The following is a 14,953-nucleotide window of genomic DNA, read 5'->3' on the forward strand; positions in this document are numbered from 1 at the left end:
GCGGGGCGCAGCAGGACAGCGCCCGAGAACTACCATGAGGTAGCCGTGACGTACCTCATCCCAGAACGCCGCCGCTGGTCGCTCTTTGCCCTCCCTTTTCGGCTTCTGGCTCTTTCTCCGGGAGGCCACTGGGCGGTGTTTAGCCGCGAGCTCCCACGACGACTACAATTCCCAAAATGCCTTGCGGCGCTACCGTCTCAGCCCTTCCGGAAAGGTTACGTTCACGTAACTTTATTGACAAAGGCTGGTACTGCGGGAGGCTCGGTGCTGGATCTGTTCAGCAAGAAATAGATATCCATTTCCTAAAGGGAAAACCTTGCCTTTTTTGTCCCATGAAATTGGAAGGATATTCGAAGCCGTTCACATAAGTAGTCACAAATTACTTGATAATTAAAAAGGGGAAATAGGAACCCTATAATAAACTCTGCCACACCACTGTAACCACGTGGTCCACAGTACTGACATCCATTGCACACCCTCCGCAGTGATGTACCAAGAACACAGCATTACCATCTAGTCGGCAACGCGTAAGGTTAATCTAATCATGAGGCAACATCAGATCTACCCAAATTGAGGGACATGCTTCAGAACGTTTCTGTGCTCCTCCACAAATGTGTGTGTCATGAAATAGCACCCAGAGATAATCACCGTCAACGTATACAGCCTTCTCCAAAGTTACCTCTCACAACTCAGCTCATGTACATGCTTTTGCTTTACCTCCAATTCGGAGTTAGATATATTATGTGCCAGAGGCTTCCACACACTGCTAATTTCATCTTACAACCACAAAGAACTGGACATCATTGTCACCCTTCCCAGCATAGAGATGAGAAAACTGAAGCTCCAGATCCTGGAGCTTCACACAGCTACTGAGATGTGGATCGTCTTTCCACCCTCCCCTCTCCTCCTCTGCCTACAAGGCCCATATCAAATGCCACCTCCTTCAGGAGGCTTTCCTACCCGACTTAAGCTACAATGAATCACCTTCCTCTGGGCCCCACAGCAAGCTGCAAGCCCCAGCAGCAATTGGTCTGCAGCCTTGAGAGCTTCTTCATAGTCAGAGTTAACAGTATTCTTGGCAGCATCTGCCTCAACCTGAGAGATCCTCTGGGCAGGTACTGTCTCCATCTGGGCAGCATCCTCTTGGGGCCTGGCCTGTCATAGGTGTTTCAGTTTTCCACCTTTGAACTGGATTCCAGGCAGGGCCATCAGATGTTTCCTTAAAATGAATCATCATCTGAGAAGGCTAAGACGCTCTCAGTTAGGTCTGATGCTATTCCTGTGCTGATTCTAGCTAGGACTGATCAAATCAGTCTAAATTTTCCTTGGGGTGATCCTCGGGCTCCCTTTTCCAGTTTTACTTTCTGAGACTTTCATCTGATGGGGACCTTCCAAAGGGAAGAGGAACGTGGGCGGTAAAACATCTTAGGCGATCTTCCTCCTCATTCAGGTGACGGATGGGTTTCAGAACTGGAAGGGAATTCTTAGCAGAAACACAATGGCTTTCAAAGACCAGGTAGGTAACAGGAGGTGGTAATAGGAGCCCCATGGGGCTTGTGGAGATGTGGAGAGATGTTCTGCCTGGAGGTGTCCACATTCAAAGCTAAAAATCATAGACCCAGACCCCTTAGCAATCCAGATTCTGTTTGTTACTCTTGAATCTAGATTCTATCTCAAACCCCTTTCAAATGGGGAGACTGTGATTTAAAAAGGAGAAGGGGGTTTGCACAGTGAGTCAGAAGAGTCTAGAATCATCAGTGTTTCCAAGCAACACATTTGTCATCTTTTTTCTCTTTCTCCCTCCCTTTCTCCAACTCTCTCTTTCAAATGATCACCTGAGAGCTTGCCTGGCCCAAGAAGTGGAATCAAAGCTTTTGACGGACAGAATCATGTTAGGCCATCCTCTCCTCTTTGCAACAGATGGTGAACTGAGGCCCAGAGAGGTCAAATAACCCGCCCACATTACACAGTAACTTAGACAAGACATAGTAGAAGCTATATCTAGACAAGACATAGTAGAAGCCAGATCTCTGGGGTTCTCTTCAACAGGCAAAACAAGTTACTTTGTGTGTGTGAGGTGGGAGTAAAGGGAGAGTGGATGTTCCATATTTCTCCCTGTTGTGCAGTGGTTTTTATTATTTTGTTTCCTTTTTTTTTTTTAATGTTTTGAAGAGAAAAGCAGACTACCTCTGATTAGTTTGGTTTACTTTAACCGAGTGTTTTAAATTCCATTCTAGTGCCTGAAAACAAACTTGACTGCCAATCATAAATGGACTAAATAACAATATTTATCCTGGTTTCCTGAAGAGCTACCAAGGCTGCAGACTTGCCATTTAGTCAGATCAAAAACAAATGCCTGAACTATGTCGGACACATGAGGAATGTGGAGAGAAAGTCCCAAGATTCAACTGGGTGCTAGCCTTTGGCCCTCGGAGAGAGGAGAGATGCAGGTGCTCCTGGCCTATCCACATTGCAGGAGGGGTTTGCTACATCATCTGTTATAGGTAAACTTAAACCACATTCCCCACTGGGTTCAAGCCCAGGGCTCCCTTAACTAATTTTTTTAACCTCGATAAACAAACATAATTAAAAGAATTCTTTCACTCCACAAAAAGTTATTCAGCATCCTACTATGTACAAGGCACTCTTCTGGAATCCAGTGATGAATGAGATGAAAAAGGATGGTGACTGGGGAGGAGCTTAAATTAAGTTCTAACGTGTATGAAGGGTTTCTGGCACCAAGCCCTTTTGGTAGATTATTTTCTCTTTCAAGAATTCTTTTGTTTCCAAATGGAAATAATTTCATTTTTCAAATGAAAACACAGCAGTTTAAAAAAATTAGTATCAATGCAAAAGAGCATAAAGAAGAAAGTTAAAAATTACCTGTTTTGTTTTTAACAAAAATGTTACATGAATTGATGAGTGGATGGATGGAAGGATCAGTATATGATTAAGCAACTATAGCAAAATGTTAACAATGTAGCATAAGCTAGGGTTGTACAGTTCTTTCAACTTTCTGTCTGCTTGAACATTTGCAAGCATATTGGGGACAAATGTGACCGTGTTTTATCACCGGCATCTCATCCACTGTATTATACTTCTAGGCTCACGGGTCCACCCCTCTCTCTTTTTTTAAAAATCACCCTCACCTTTGAGAATCTGAATTCTATGGACTGTTTTCCAGGAGAATGTATTACATATTTATTATTTATTTAATCACATATTTTTCAATGTTTTGCATGCAGGAACTCACTCCTCACAATAACCCCAGGGGGGAAGTACTCTTATTATCCCCAACCTAAGTCTAAAATTGTGCATTCATCTTCACGGTCTTTCCCTAAACCCCAAGAGAAGACCCCTTGCTGGAGGGCTGGGACCTGGGACTGTGCTGGAGCAGTGGGGACAGAGGTTTATCTGCAGTCCCAGGACCTAGCCTAAGGCCTGGCAATGAATGTTTCTGAGTCAGTGAATGAACACCATACATGGTTGCACTAAGACTGCCATGTACTCAGGCTCTCCCCAGGTGACAACAAGGCATCTCTGAAAAAAACAAAACAAAACAAGGCATCTCTGCGGTCCAGGCCATGGCAGGCCTAAGCCTGGAGCAGGAGGTGCTCCCTGGAAAAGGGATAACTGAGTGATGTACCTGTCAGTTCCTCAAAGTTCACAGCATGAGTGTCTGACTCCCATTCTCCAGTGACCCACTCCGGTGACAGGTCCTTGGTGGGAACCAGTGATGCCCCCAGATTGAAGATATCCACGTCATGATGCTGTGATCTTACAGATGTCTCTGCCTCTGTCTCTGTCTCTTTCTTAGCTGTGTGACCTCAACCAAGTCGCTTAACTGCTCTGTGTCTGTTTCTCCACACCGAAACAGGTGAAAACAGTCCCTACCTTACAGGGTTTGGGGGAGGGTAAGAGAATCAATGTGTACAACATGCTTGGCTCATAGTAAATAAAAAGTAGTGGCTATTACTGCTATTTAAGTTTTAATGTGGGGACATAGGGCAATCTGCTGGTGCCAGTTTTGGGGCCTTTCTCTCCAAAGCACCACCTCCTCTGGGGTCTTGTTAGGGCCCATTTACCATCGCAGGAAGCTCAGGTAGTTTAACTATTATTGATGCCTAATTCAAGAGACGAGGGCAACAGAGGGGAGGGTTGGTGTCCAGCTGAATCTACATTAAATAACAGACAGTCCTCTTCCACTGGCAACCTGGGATGGTGGAATCATCATACCATTTACCAGCTAGTTCATTTGAAGCAAGATGCAGTCAGTAGTCCAGCTGGCCTCAGCATCTTCATCCATAAAATGGGGGGGCTGATAATAACAATGGTACCTAATATGATAAATTGTCAAGAGTGTTTCATCATAAATTGTACAGGGGATATGGGAACTAACATTTACTCATCCCTGTGGGCTAGGCACTGTACTATATTTAATTATAGTACTTGAAACAAACTCTATGTTGATTAGGTTTTCTTATCCTTATTTTGCAGATGAGGAAAGTGAGGAGAAAGATTACCGAGGGTCACACAGCTAGCAAGTGGCAGAGTTGGGACTCCAACGGACCTGGTCTTCCTAACACTGCCTCATTGACACCTCTACCGTACCACCCAGCCGTCCTAAATTGCCAGGCTCTGTCTGTGGCTGCCTTTAGCCCATGATCTTGGATCTATCACAGGTGACCCAGTGGTTGATCTCCCACTAAGCCTCAGAATCCCCAAGGTTGTACTTGTCAGATATTAAGTCAGAATCTCGGGGTGGGGGGTTGTGTATGTGGGGAATTAGGGGTCTTCATTTTAAACAAGCCCCACCTCTCCCTAAGTCTGAGGGCCACCAGACTTTGCTTTTCGTTTCTGGACATAAATGTCCATTCTCTTCATGCCAGAGGCTCCCTTTTTGTTTGTTAATCTTAGAGTAGTGAGGGCAGCGAGGGCATCCACAGAATGAAGAGTTTGAGAAATTGTGATGGTGCAGGTGCATTTTTTTCTTCCCTTTTCAAGGCTCCTTTAAGGTAGACATTGAAAAGTGTAGGAGGCCATGTAAAGCATACAAACTCTGGAGTCAGAATTGCTACTTCGGACAAGTTACTTAATCTCCAAGCCTCAGTTTTCCATCTGTAAAATAGTCATGCCAAAACTGATATTCTAGGATTACTGTGAGAATTAATTAAGTAAATTGTGCCAGTTTCTTGTCCCTCATAGCATTTACCACAGCATGTTTAAAATTTGTCTCCAGTTTCTAAGATGATGTCTGGCACAAATGTGGAAGAGATAACACTTGTAAAGCTAAAATCAGCTAGGCTCACAGCTGATCCTCAATGAATTAAAAAATATATATGTACAGGCATACATATATATGTACATGTATACACATCTGTGTGTGTAAAATGAGGAGAGAGAACTCTGAGGAATCAATGAGGCAGGTGATGGATGGTCGTGTGGGATGACACCGTATTTGGAATCTGAAGCTCTGGATTCAAATCCAACCTGGACCTGGCCAGCTCTGAGGTAGTGCCAGGGATGCTCACAGCTGGTTTCTCCTTTGGTGATTTCCCCTTTCCTTCTTGGTCTTCTAGGCAGCCTCAAGTCCTTCCGGGAAACATCCCATACATACCACAACAGCCGAGGGAGGTCCTGATTCCTCTCTGAGCCTCTTGTCCTCATCCTTGCAAAGGGTAGGGGGGGCAGCAAGGGTTTGGGGGGGCCTTCAAAGAAAGCATCTGGAAACCCGGAAGCTTTTTACACACATGAGGAAGGGCGGAGGCGCTGAGTTTTACCAGTGTCCGCCCAGAAATGCAGAATTGCCAAAAGAAAAGCCCTAAGAGGGAAGGACACTCTCAAAGAAAATAAAGGTGAATGCCAGGCATGAGCTTTCCACGGGGAAGGGGGACTTCCCCGCCCCCTCCGCCCCCAGGTGCGCAGCCCGCGCCGCCCACCCCCGGCGCCAGGCAAGGGGCGACGCGCTCTAGGACCCGAGGAGGAAGAACTGCAGGGAGATCGTGCCTCCAGCGGGTGCTGCAGCGAGCGGCCGGCCGAGGGGGCTGGAAATGAAAGTAAAGCGCTCCGGAGCCACATGGACGGAGCTGCCGGGGCGGCGGCGCCGGGAGCAGGATGCGGCCGCCCGTAATTAAATAGCATTTACTCTTATTATTACTAATAATAATAACGTAATCATACCTCTAGTCATAGCATACCATTTATCGGGCTCGGCGCAGGCCCGCGGGGAGCGCAGCCCGGCCGAGGTGAGTGCTGCGCGCGGCCCGAGCCCGGCGGGGCAGAGGCCGGGGCCCGACCGCGAACCTGCGGCCGGCGCGGGAGGGCTTGGGGCGCCCGGGGACCGCGCCGGGCCGGGAGGCGGCGCGGGAAACCCTGGCCGGGCCGGGGCTGCGCGGGGCCACCCGGAAAGTGCATTTTGCAAAAATAAAGAAGTAGCCCCCCCACCCCCCTTTCCGTTTTTTGGGGGCTCCCCCTCCCGATCCCCGTGCCCTGACCCAAAGTTTCAAAGTTATTGTGCGACCGGGGGCACCTGCCGCTGGGTGATTTGGCTTCCTCAGCAACCCCCGGGGGGTGTCTTGGAATTTTCTTGCGTGGGGGGCTCTCTCTGCGTCCGGAGCTTTGGGGTGCGCGGATGCTTCGCCCGTCCGCGCGATGGGGGTCGAGGGGGTTGGGGGGGACGTGGTTGGCAGCGCGCCCCTTCCTTTTGTGTGCGCCTTGGTCCTGCAGTGCCGGAGGTTGGAAGGACCGGAGCGCGGGCCGAGCACCGCGCCCGCCGACAGGCCGCTCCTGCCGGCTACGGTGGTCACGCGAGCCCGGGGATCCGGGGCCTGCGGCCGGCCCAGGGGAGGGGGCGGCAGCAACGGGGGGCGCGGTCGGGGGGGCATTTCCGGTCGCGAGATCAGTCGCTGGGCTCTGAGGCCTGCGAAGGGCCCGTCATCGGGACAGGAGCGCGGTGGCTGCGGGGGACAACTCCAGAGCCTGGGGGACGCCCCGGGGAGATGGGTGCCGGGGAGCCTCGGACCCCCTCCCGCCCTCAGCGGGCGTCAGGAACCCCTCCAGGCCTGCTCTCTCCTTTCGCGGCTTTCCCCCTTAAAATCTGCCTGTCTCAAGTGTATATAAGGCGCCTGGTTTGGGGGTCTTTCACAGAGACAAAGCAGATTCCCAGGGGGAAAAATCACGTAGAAACAATTCACTGTGACAGACCCTGACGGCTGTGATGCCAAAATGGCCTTAATGGGGAAGAGCGGGGGCTGGAGAAGGAATGGAGGCTGGAGAAGGGGGCTGGCTGGGCCCAGAGTGGGGGCCTGGGGCCCACAGCAGCTTTGTCAGGGATTTCATTTCTCTGGGGTTGCTTACTGAGACTGGTTCCTGGGTACAAGACTTTGAACCCCAACTTTTTACCATTTTTCTTCGGCGCCTGCAATTCATGAGTCCCATGATAATAGCAGAATGCAGATCTTTGAATTTTCACACAAATGTGATAATTACAGTACATTTAGCAACTGTTGGACACAAAATTCCAGCAGAATCAAAAAAAAAATTCCAGCAGAATCTTTAATTCTACTACCAAGACTTCCCCTTCCCTCTCCCCACATACAACCACACCCACCTTGGTGGTCTTTCCCCTTTTTCACTTCCCATAGAAATTGGACTGCAAACTAGAAATGATGCCTGGCCAAACACAGTTGGAGCAGGTTTGAGGTGTGGGCTTCCTTAAGCTGTGTCCAAGAGGGCTGAGATCTGAGAATAGGGGAGAGATTTTGTGGCCCCTGAGCTGGAGTGAGGTTTGTCTTCCATGGATGCTGTGAATTCTAGGCTGTTGGCTTTTTGTTTAGGATGGACACTTAAGAATGTGGGTTTTGGTGGATTATTGGGGGCTAAGAAGCTCTGTGGGATGAGCTAGTCTCTTGAGTCTTAGGTATAGGAAAGTTGAAGCGTCAGCAGGATTGGATTTGAGAATATGAAAATAATAATCCTTTAAATAGCACTTTTTAGTTTATAACAAAAGGGCTTTCACATATGTTGGCTCATCTGTCCTTCATAGCAACCATGTCAGCTTGACATTTTTCAGTCCTCATTTTCCAGATGAGAAACCTGAGGCTTAGAGAGTTGAAGGTCTCCCAGGAAAGTCACATAGGAGCTGGGATTCCTGCCTGATTTTCTGCCTCCAAACCTTCACCTTTCCCAGAGTCCTGGCTACCTTAGCAAGTTACTTTTCAAGGGCCTCTTGTGAGCATAGCGTGATGCTGCGGGGGCAGCCTTGGGTTGAGTTTGCCACTTAGAGGGGCAGGAGAGAGGTTAACTCTAGTGAACCAATGAGTGAACAAGGAAGTGGTCACTACAGGGTCAGTGTGGTGGCAGTGGAGAGAAGAAAGCTCTCAGGGTAGCCTGGGAAAGCTAGGGAAGGCTCCCTCCAGGAAGTGATCTTGAGCTTGAAAGAGTGTGGAGGCTTGGCCGGGGTGGAGAAGACGTAGGGAGTTCTGGGTTCACACAATTGCTTCCACACTGGGAGGCTGACATACATTCTAATTCTTACGGTGGCTCCATAAGGGATAGGCATTATTGTCTCCATTTCACAGATGAAGAAACTGAAGAACACAGGGTTTATGTGGCTGGCCTAAAGTCACCCAGCTGGATTTGAAGTCAGTCCTGTGTGACTGTTGAGTGTGCTACCTGGTGTCAGAATCAGATCACCTCCATCCCAAGTATGTGGACAAGAACAGAGACCAAGACAGTCTGAATTGGCAGATGCTTCAGGGGTGGAGCCTTAAGCTTAAAAGGTCAGCAGGCTCCGCCAGGCCGGGGAGTTTCACAGAACTAGCCCTGCATCCCACGGCCTCACGGGCTGGCCCAGTACAGGTACCCTCAGGAGATTTCAGAAAGCATGACTGGAGCAGGCACAACAGTGGTGGGAGCATGGAGATTAAGTTCACTGCCCGAGTGCCTGCCAGGGCCCAGCTCGATGCCTCAGGAGCTTACAGCTTGGAAAGGAGAAAGTTATGGATAATTAACCTGAGCTTCCCAAGGACAGGAACTGGGTCTGACTCAGCCTCTGTGTCCCAGGCCCCAGTGGAGGTGCCAGGAGGACACATTCAGCCATTGTGTTGTCAAATTGAATTATGCCCAAGTGTAGCGGAAGAAGATTGATTTTGCCCTGGGGGTGGAAGGTCTTCTGAGAAGAAGTGCCATTTAAACAATTTGAAAGATGGGTTGAGAAAGGCCAGAGAAAGGGCATTCTAAGGAGAGGCATTGAGACAGACAAAGGCAGGGCAGTGGAAGGTAGGAGCGGGCAGATCAGCTGCTATAGCCACGGTGTGGGGGCAGGTGTGAGTTCAGGTTGAAGACAGGCTGTGCCACCATGGTCCCTTGGGTTCTCCAGGCCCAAATTTCCTTTTCTGAAAATGAGCCCTAAGATTTGATGATGTTTGGTGGTAACCTCTGGGAGAAGCCCAGTGCCCAGGGATCAGGACAGGAGACTCAGAGGAGAGGAACTAGAGAGGTTTAAATTAAAAAAAAATAATAATTCAACAAACACCAACCCAGCAATTAGCTAGTGGCCAGCTGTTGTGAGTGCTTTTTCCAAGAGGAGCTTGTTACCTTTATACTAGCCCTATAGGTGAGTGCTATAATTATCCCCATTTTACAGATGAAGAAACCGAGGCACAGAGAGGGTAAGTGACATTGTGTTGGTGGCAGGGTTAAAGGGCAAACCCCAGGCGGTCTGGCTCTTGAGTTGGCCCCGTGGGGGACTAGGTTAGGTTGGGAGGGAGGGAGGGAGGTAGACGAGACTGATGGGGCCGCAGAGGTGAACTTCAGACAGCAGAAGGTGGAGGTGTCCTCTGAGGAAGTCTGGCTGCAGCCGAAGCAGGAGCCTCAGCCTGGGTTGATGGAGTGACTGCTACGTGTCATCTCCCAGGCGCCTCCACAGAAGCCAGCTCCTTTCATCACGTTTAATGGCCCATAGAAAACAGGCTCGTTTTCCTTCCCCTGTCATCACCAGCTCTGGGGCTCCTTCCCACCTTATTTATTTCTCCTAGTAAGTCTGCTTCTTTGCAGGTGCCCTGATGGCTTCTGCAGGTGTGTCAGCGCTGTTTTCCCATCAGGCCACGGAGGCCCAGACTGAAGGGGCAGGAGCATTTCTGCATTCAGGAGCCACCTGTAGTCACTTCAGTTCAGCAGCAATTCCTGAGGCCTGAATCAGGCTAAGACAAGGGCTTGACAGTGATAGTGGCAGTAGTGACAGCAGCCGCCGTGTCTGGACCGCTGCTGTGTGCCTGCACCGTGCTTGCGCTTTCTGAGCTGCCTCTTACTGAATCCACTTAATAACACTATGAGGCAGGAACGATTATTAGCAGCCCCATTTTGCAGATGAGGAGACTGAGGCTCCAAGATCACAGGACTGAGGTCGAGCAGGGGGTCAGACGGAGCCAGGCCGCTAGGACTGCCGAGTCCGAGGACTTAGCTGCCGTGCAGAAGAGATGCCTTCAAGTTCTTTCTGTCTCCATGGAGTGCTTTTCTTACCTGTCTGGAAGGCCTACTTATCTAACACTTGTCTTGTGATTTTGCCCACAGTCTCTCATTAACCCTCATGATAATCGTTCAAGGTAAGAGAGGTTCCTGTTTTTCAGAAGAAAACTGAGGGGTCACCCACCCTCCATTCTTCCTGTCCTGTCCACACTGTGACTCAGGACAGGAGCCAGAGGTTAGATTCCCTGAGTCCAAGAGCCAGGGTCAGCCAGCAAGCATGCATTGAGCACTTCCCTGGGGGCTGCAGGCAAGGTCAGGGCTCTGACCCTTCGGGCTTTTCGGGGGCTCATCTGTGCTCTCGTTCTCTGGAGCATATTCCGTGTTATACCCTGTCCCTCTGCAGGCAGAGGAACCCAGGGCAGGGAGTTCAAAGTCCTGGCTTTCGTCCCCAGCTCCAGTACACAGTAGCTGCGTGAGCTGGGGCACCATCATTTCGTCAGTCTTGGCCTCAGTCTCCTGTCCTCTTGCTGATTCAGCCCCATCTGCCTTGACTTTGCTCCGAGACTCAAATGAAGGAACTCTGAAGGCTGTAGAGCCTGCCCAGGCTGTGCTCCCCTCTGAGTGAGACAGCCCGCACGCTGTCTGTGGGGTGTGTAACTATTCTGACTTTAAACTGAGCACCCAACCCTGCATCTCCTTTCTCTTGCCTTCTGAAGCAGCCTGCACTATGTCTATGGAGTATGTATCTCTCTGAATAATTCTACCTTTACTCAAAAAAAGACCACCCAGTGTGAGGGTGTGGTTGTGGTTGCCAGGGAAATTTAATAACCTCCAGAATGTTCCTGAATCTTCTCCACTGCTCACCATAATTTGGGCCTGGACTACTGCAGTAGCCTCCTAACCAGTCTTCCAGCTTCTCTTCTTGTCATGCATCCTCAACGCAGCAGCCAAAGGGTACTTCTCAAGATTTAAGTGAGACCCTGTCCCTTCTCTGCTGAAAACCTCCCAGCGGTGTGCTGACACACCTAGAACCCAGCGCTGGCTCTCCAGCGTGGCTGTGTGTAGCTCTCTGACCAGCCTCAGCCTGTGCCTGGCACCTTGCTTCCTACTTGGCCTGCCCTCACTCCAGTGTGCGGCCTCACTGCCCTTCTGTCTTTCCCTTGAATTCTAAGCTTGTTCCCACCTCAGGCCACTGCCTTTGCCATCCCCTGTGCCCGGTGTGCCCTTACCCACCTCCCATGTTCCCATGATTGACTCCTTGTCCCTCTTAAATGCCACCTTCTCAGAAGGGCCTGCCCTAAGCTCCCAGCCCCTACCCCCATCACTCCCTGCGACGTATCCTATTTTAGTTTCTTTGTAACTCTTATCTGTATCTTTGCTTATCTTGTGCATTTAACAGGGACCTGTTTATTTGTTTTTCCATACCTGGACCACAAAGCTCCCCAAGGCCAGGGACTTTATTAACCCTGTTCCCCAGCATCTAGCAGAGCCATCGAACAGGAAGGTGTTCTGTGGTTATTTGTTGAATAAATGAATAATAGTAGCAGGGTGGTCCAGAACAGCCCTTGCCAAAAAAGAGTGGCCTAGAAAGAAACCACAAAGAAATCTGTGTTGACTGATTAAAAAGTACTCAGGATAATTTTGAAAGTTGCCAAGCATTCTCTGACAGTGCCCAGTTCAGGAGAAACGCAAATTTCAGACCTACTGGTGTGTGTGTGTGTTGGGGGATGGGGGCACTATTTAAATCTGCAAAATAGTCTTACAAGGTAGGTGTCATTAGCTACATCTTGCAAATGACAAAATGGAGGCTCGGATTGATGCCTGGAGAACCAGTGTGGGACAGGGCTGGGACTGCAACCCGGCTCAGGGCTCTGCACTTCCCCAGCCTGTCTCCTGGCAGTGACGCAGGCAGAGCAGCCCATGAAACTCTTGGTGCCCAGGTGGTACGACCACAAAGATTTCTGCTCCCATGAACAGAGCAATGACTTCTCAATTGCTCAGAAAAGAAGAATGATAAGGCTCTGAGCTCTGGGATTCTGGGCAAGTTGTGTGTTTTTTGGTTTTTTTTTTTAAAGTATACTTGCCCATAATTCCCAAGGGTTTTACAATGAACTTACGTTACTTTTCTATTAAAAAAAAAAGTTATTGTTTAAATGTCTCATTTCAGTACCTTGGTGGGTGGGTGGTGATGGAGAACTGGAGTGGAGCCTGGGCCCCTGGAGAGGCAAGTGGGTTTGAACTCCTCTGTGCAGTTTGGCCCTCAGGTTGTTGGTAGCGACAGACAAGATTAAGAAAGTAAAAGCCCTTTGTAACCAGAATGCTGTAGGCGGGTGAGGGTTATGCATTGCGACTGACTCTTAGTTTGGCTTTTGATGGGGCAGTGGGGGAGGCCTGGGGCAAGTTTCCTGAACTTTGGTTTCTGTTCAAGGTGACCAGTTAACAGAAAACAAAGTGCAGGTTACTGAGTCCTGTGGGCATCCATTGCCCGTCCATTCCAGAAGGTTCCCGGTGGAGCCCCAGGCCACACCATACCTGCAGCCTTTCTCCCCGGCAGCAGAGGGGCCTTGGGCCAGTCATGGATCCCTTCAAGACTCGTTTTTTTTGTTGTTGGTGGTGGTTTTTTTTCTTTTTTATACTTTATTTTTTGCAAGCCTCACATCTTGGTAGAAAGAGGGGATATTAGCACCTACTTTTGAGATTATTGTAGGGATAAACAGCATGATTCCTGAGAACAGGGCTTCTAAATCACCTCTGCAGGCAGCGTGGGGAAGCCCAGGAATGTCTTCTCAGAATACTCTTTAAATGCATAAAGTAAAATACACAGAATTACAAAGGAAACCAATTCTCTTGAACTACAGCTGGGCTTTTTTTTTTTTTTTTAATCAATGCACTAAAAAAAGAAGATCAAGCAGTGAGTGTAATGTAACTACTGTAATTTCAAGGTTGTGGTGAGGGTGAACAATATTTTATTACATCTGCAGTAGCTGAAATGTGACAGCAGAAAAGCCGTGATTTCTTGTGCCAACACTCCTGCAGTGTATTGCCTATGCTCATAATAGCAGGCAACGTTAACAGCAGGTAGAAATTAGTGAAAAAAAATGTGTTTTCCCAGATCCCTGAAAAATGGTCACAGACCCCTGAATTCTCTCCCTGGGCCCCAGGTTCAAAACCCCTGCCACAGAAGTTGCTTGATACCCAGCATGTGGTCTCCAGAAACAAGCTGAGACCCCTCCCCGACCGACCTCCTTGGAGCAGAAGGTCCTCAGGTGGACAGACAGGGGAAGGGATAAATGCAGACCTGGAAAGCTGACTAGTGAGGTCAGGGACTGTGAAATTAAAGCCTTCCTGGTCTCTGTGGGTAAGCCATCGAGGGCCTGGTAGTCAGAGAAGGGCCCGGCGTAGAGATGATGTGACCCCAGGTGGTCTGTGCCCTGTCTGCGGACTGTACTGACTGCTGCTTTTGCAGGAAACCTGGGGCAGGTGAGTGCCAGGTGGGTGGAGTGTGGGTCAAGGTTGAAGGCAGCCTGTGGGGGAGGATTTTTGAGTTGAGCGGTGACACTGTGTGGGCTCCACAGTCCAAGTGCCAGAGTTCAGAGCCCAGCTTCGTCACTTACAGTCACCCTGGCAGGTCAGTTCACCTCCTAGTGCTTTGGTTTCCTCATCTGTAAAATGGGGATGATGGTAATACTTTTCTTAAGGGGTGTTATGAAGATTAAGTATTATACTTAAAGCTCTAAGAAGAATATCTGGAAGGAGAAAGTGCTTAGTAAGTGATGACTGAAATCAGCACCTTCACTGTTATTCTAGGATTCATGAGACTGCACTTACTCAGAGTGTGTTCCTGGGCACTGTCTCTGTGCTGCTCAGAGATGAATCAGATGCAGCTTCTGCCTTCAAGGAGTTCCTAGTTTAGGGGGAGTCTGGGGACATGAGCACATAATTTCAGTTACCTAGGATAAGAGCAGTGGTTGTGGTGAGCTTGGGGTGCTGTGCTAGGGTGGGGTTTGGGGAAGGAAGACTTCCTGGAGGAGGGGCCACCTCAGCTGGACTTTAAAGAAGCACTGAGCATTAGTCAAGTTTGTTCTAGAAAAAGCGGGCAGCTTGAACGGGAAGCAGGACAGTCCACAGTTGCTGGAGTGCCACATTCCAGGCCAGGCCACGGGCACTGTGTACCCTGGATGAGCAGCTTGGCCTTTGTTCTCCTGGTAGTGAGTGTCATATAAGGTTTGTTTGTTTTTTAACTTTTCATTCACAGGAAGTTGCAAAAATAGTACAAAGAGTCCCTTTAGCCAGTGACCTTGGATGGTGATACCTTATGCAGCTAATATATATTATCAAAACCAGAAAACTGGCATTGGTACCTTACTTGACAACAGAGCTTATTCACTTTTCACCTTTTTTTAAGCCTGTTCATTCGCGTGTACACACGCGCACTTGGAAGCGTTTTAAGCAGGCGAGTGACACTGACGTGTGTCAGATATCCCTG

The 14,953-nt window shown here is 49.2% G+C and overlaps 1 protein-coding gene across 7 annotated transcripts in view; it reads left to right on the forward strand.

Moving 5' to 3' along the window:
- The first annotated feature begins 5,831 nt into the window (after positions 1 to 5,831).
- The window catches only part of ZC3H7B (zinc finger CCCH-type containing 7B), a 49,853-nt gene continuing 40,731 nt past the window's right edge, over positions 5,832 to 14,953 (forward strand). For 2 of the 7 annotated variants that reach the window (XM_074375609.1, XM_074375611.1), the window contains exon 1: positions 5,872 to 6,245. The gene's annotated coding sequence lies outside the window, so the exon portion shown is untranslated. The other 5 variants (XM_074375606.1, XM_074375610.1, XM_074375607.1 and 2 more) reach the window with 4 other exon arrangements.

The sequence above is a fragment of the Camelus bactrianus genome, chromosome 12, assembly GCF_048773025.1.
Source record: "Camelus bactrianus isolate YW-2024 breed Bactrian camel chromosome 12, ASM4877302v1, whole genome shotgun sequence".
Lineage (NCBI taxonomy): Eukaryota > Metazoa > Chordata > Mammalia > Artiodactyla > Camelidae > Camelus > Camelus bactrianus.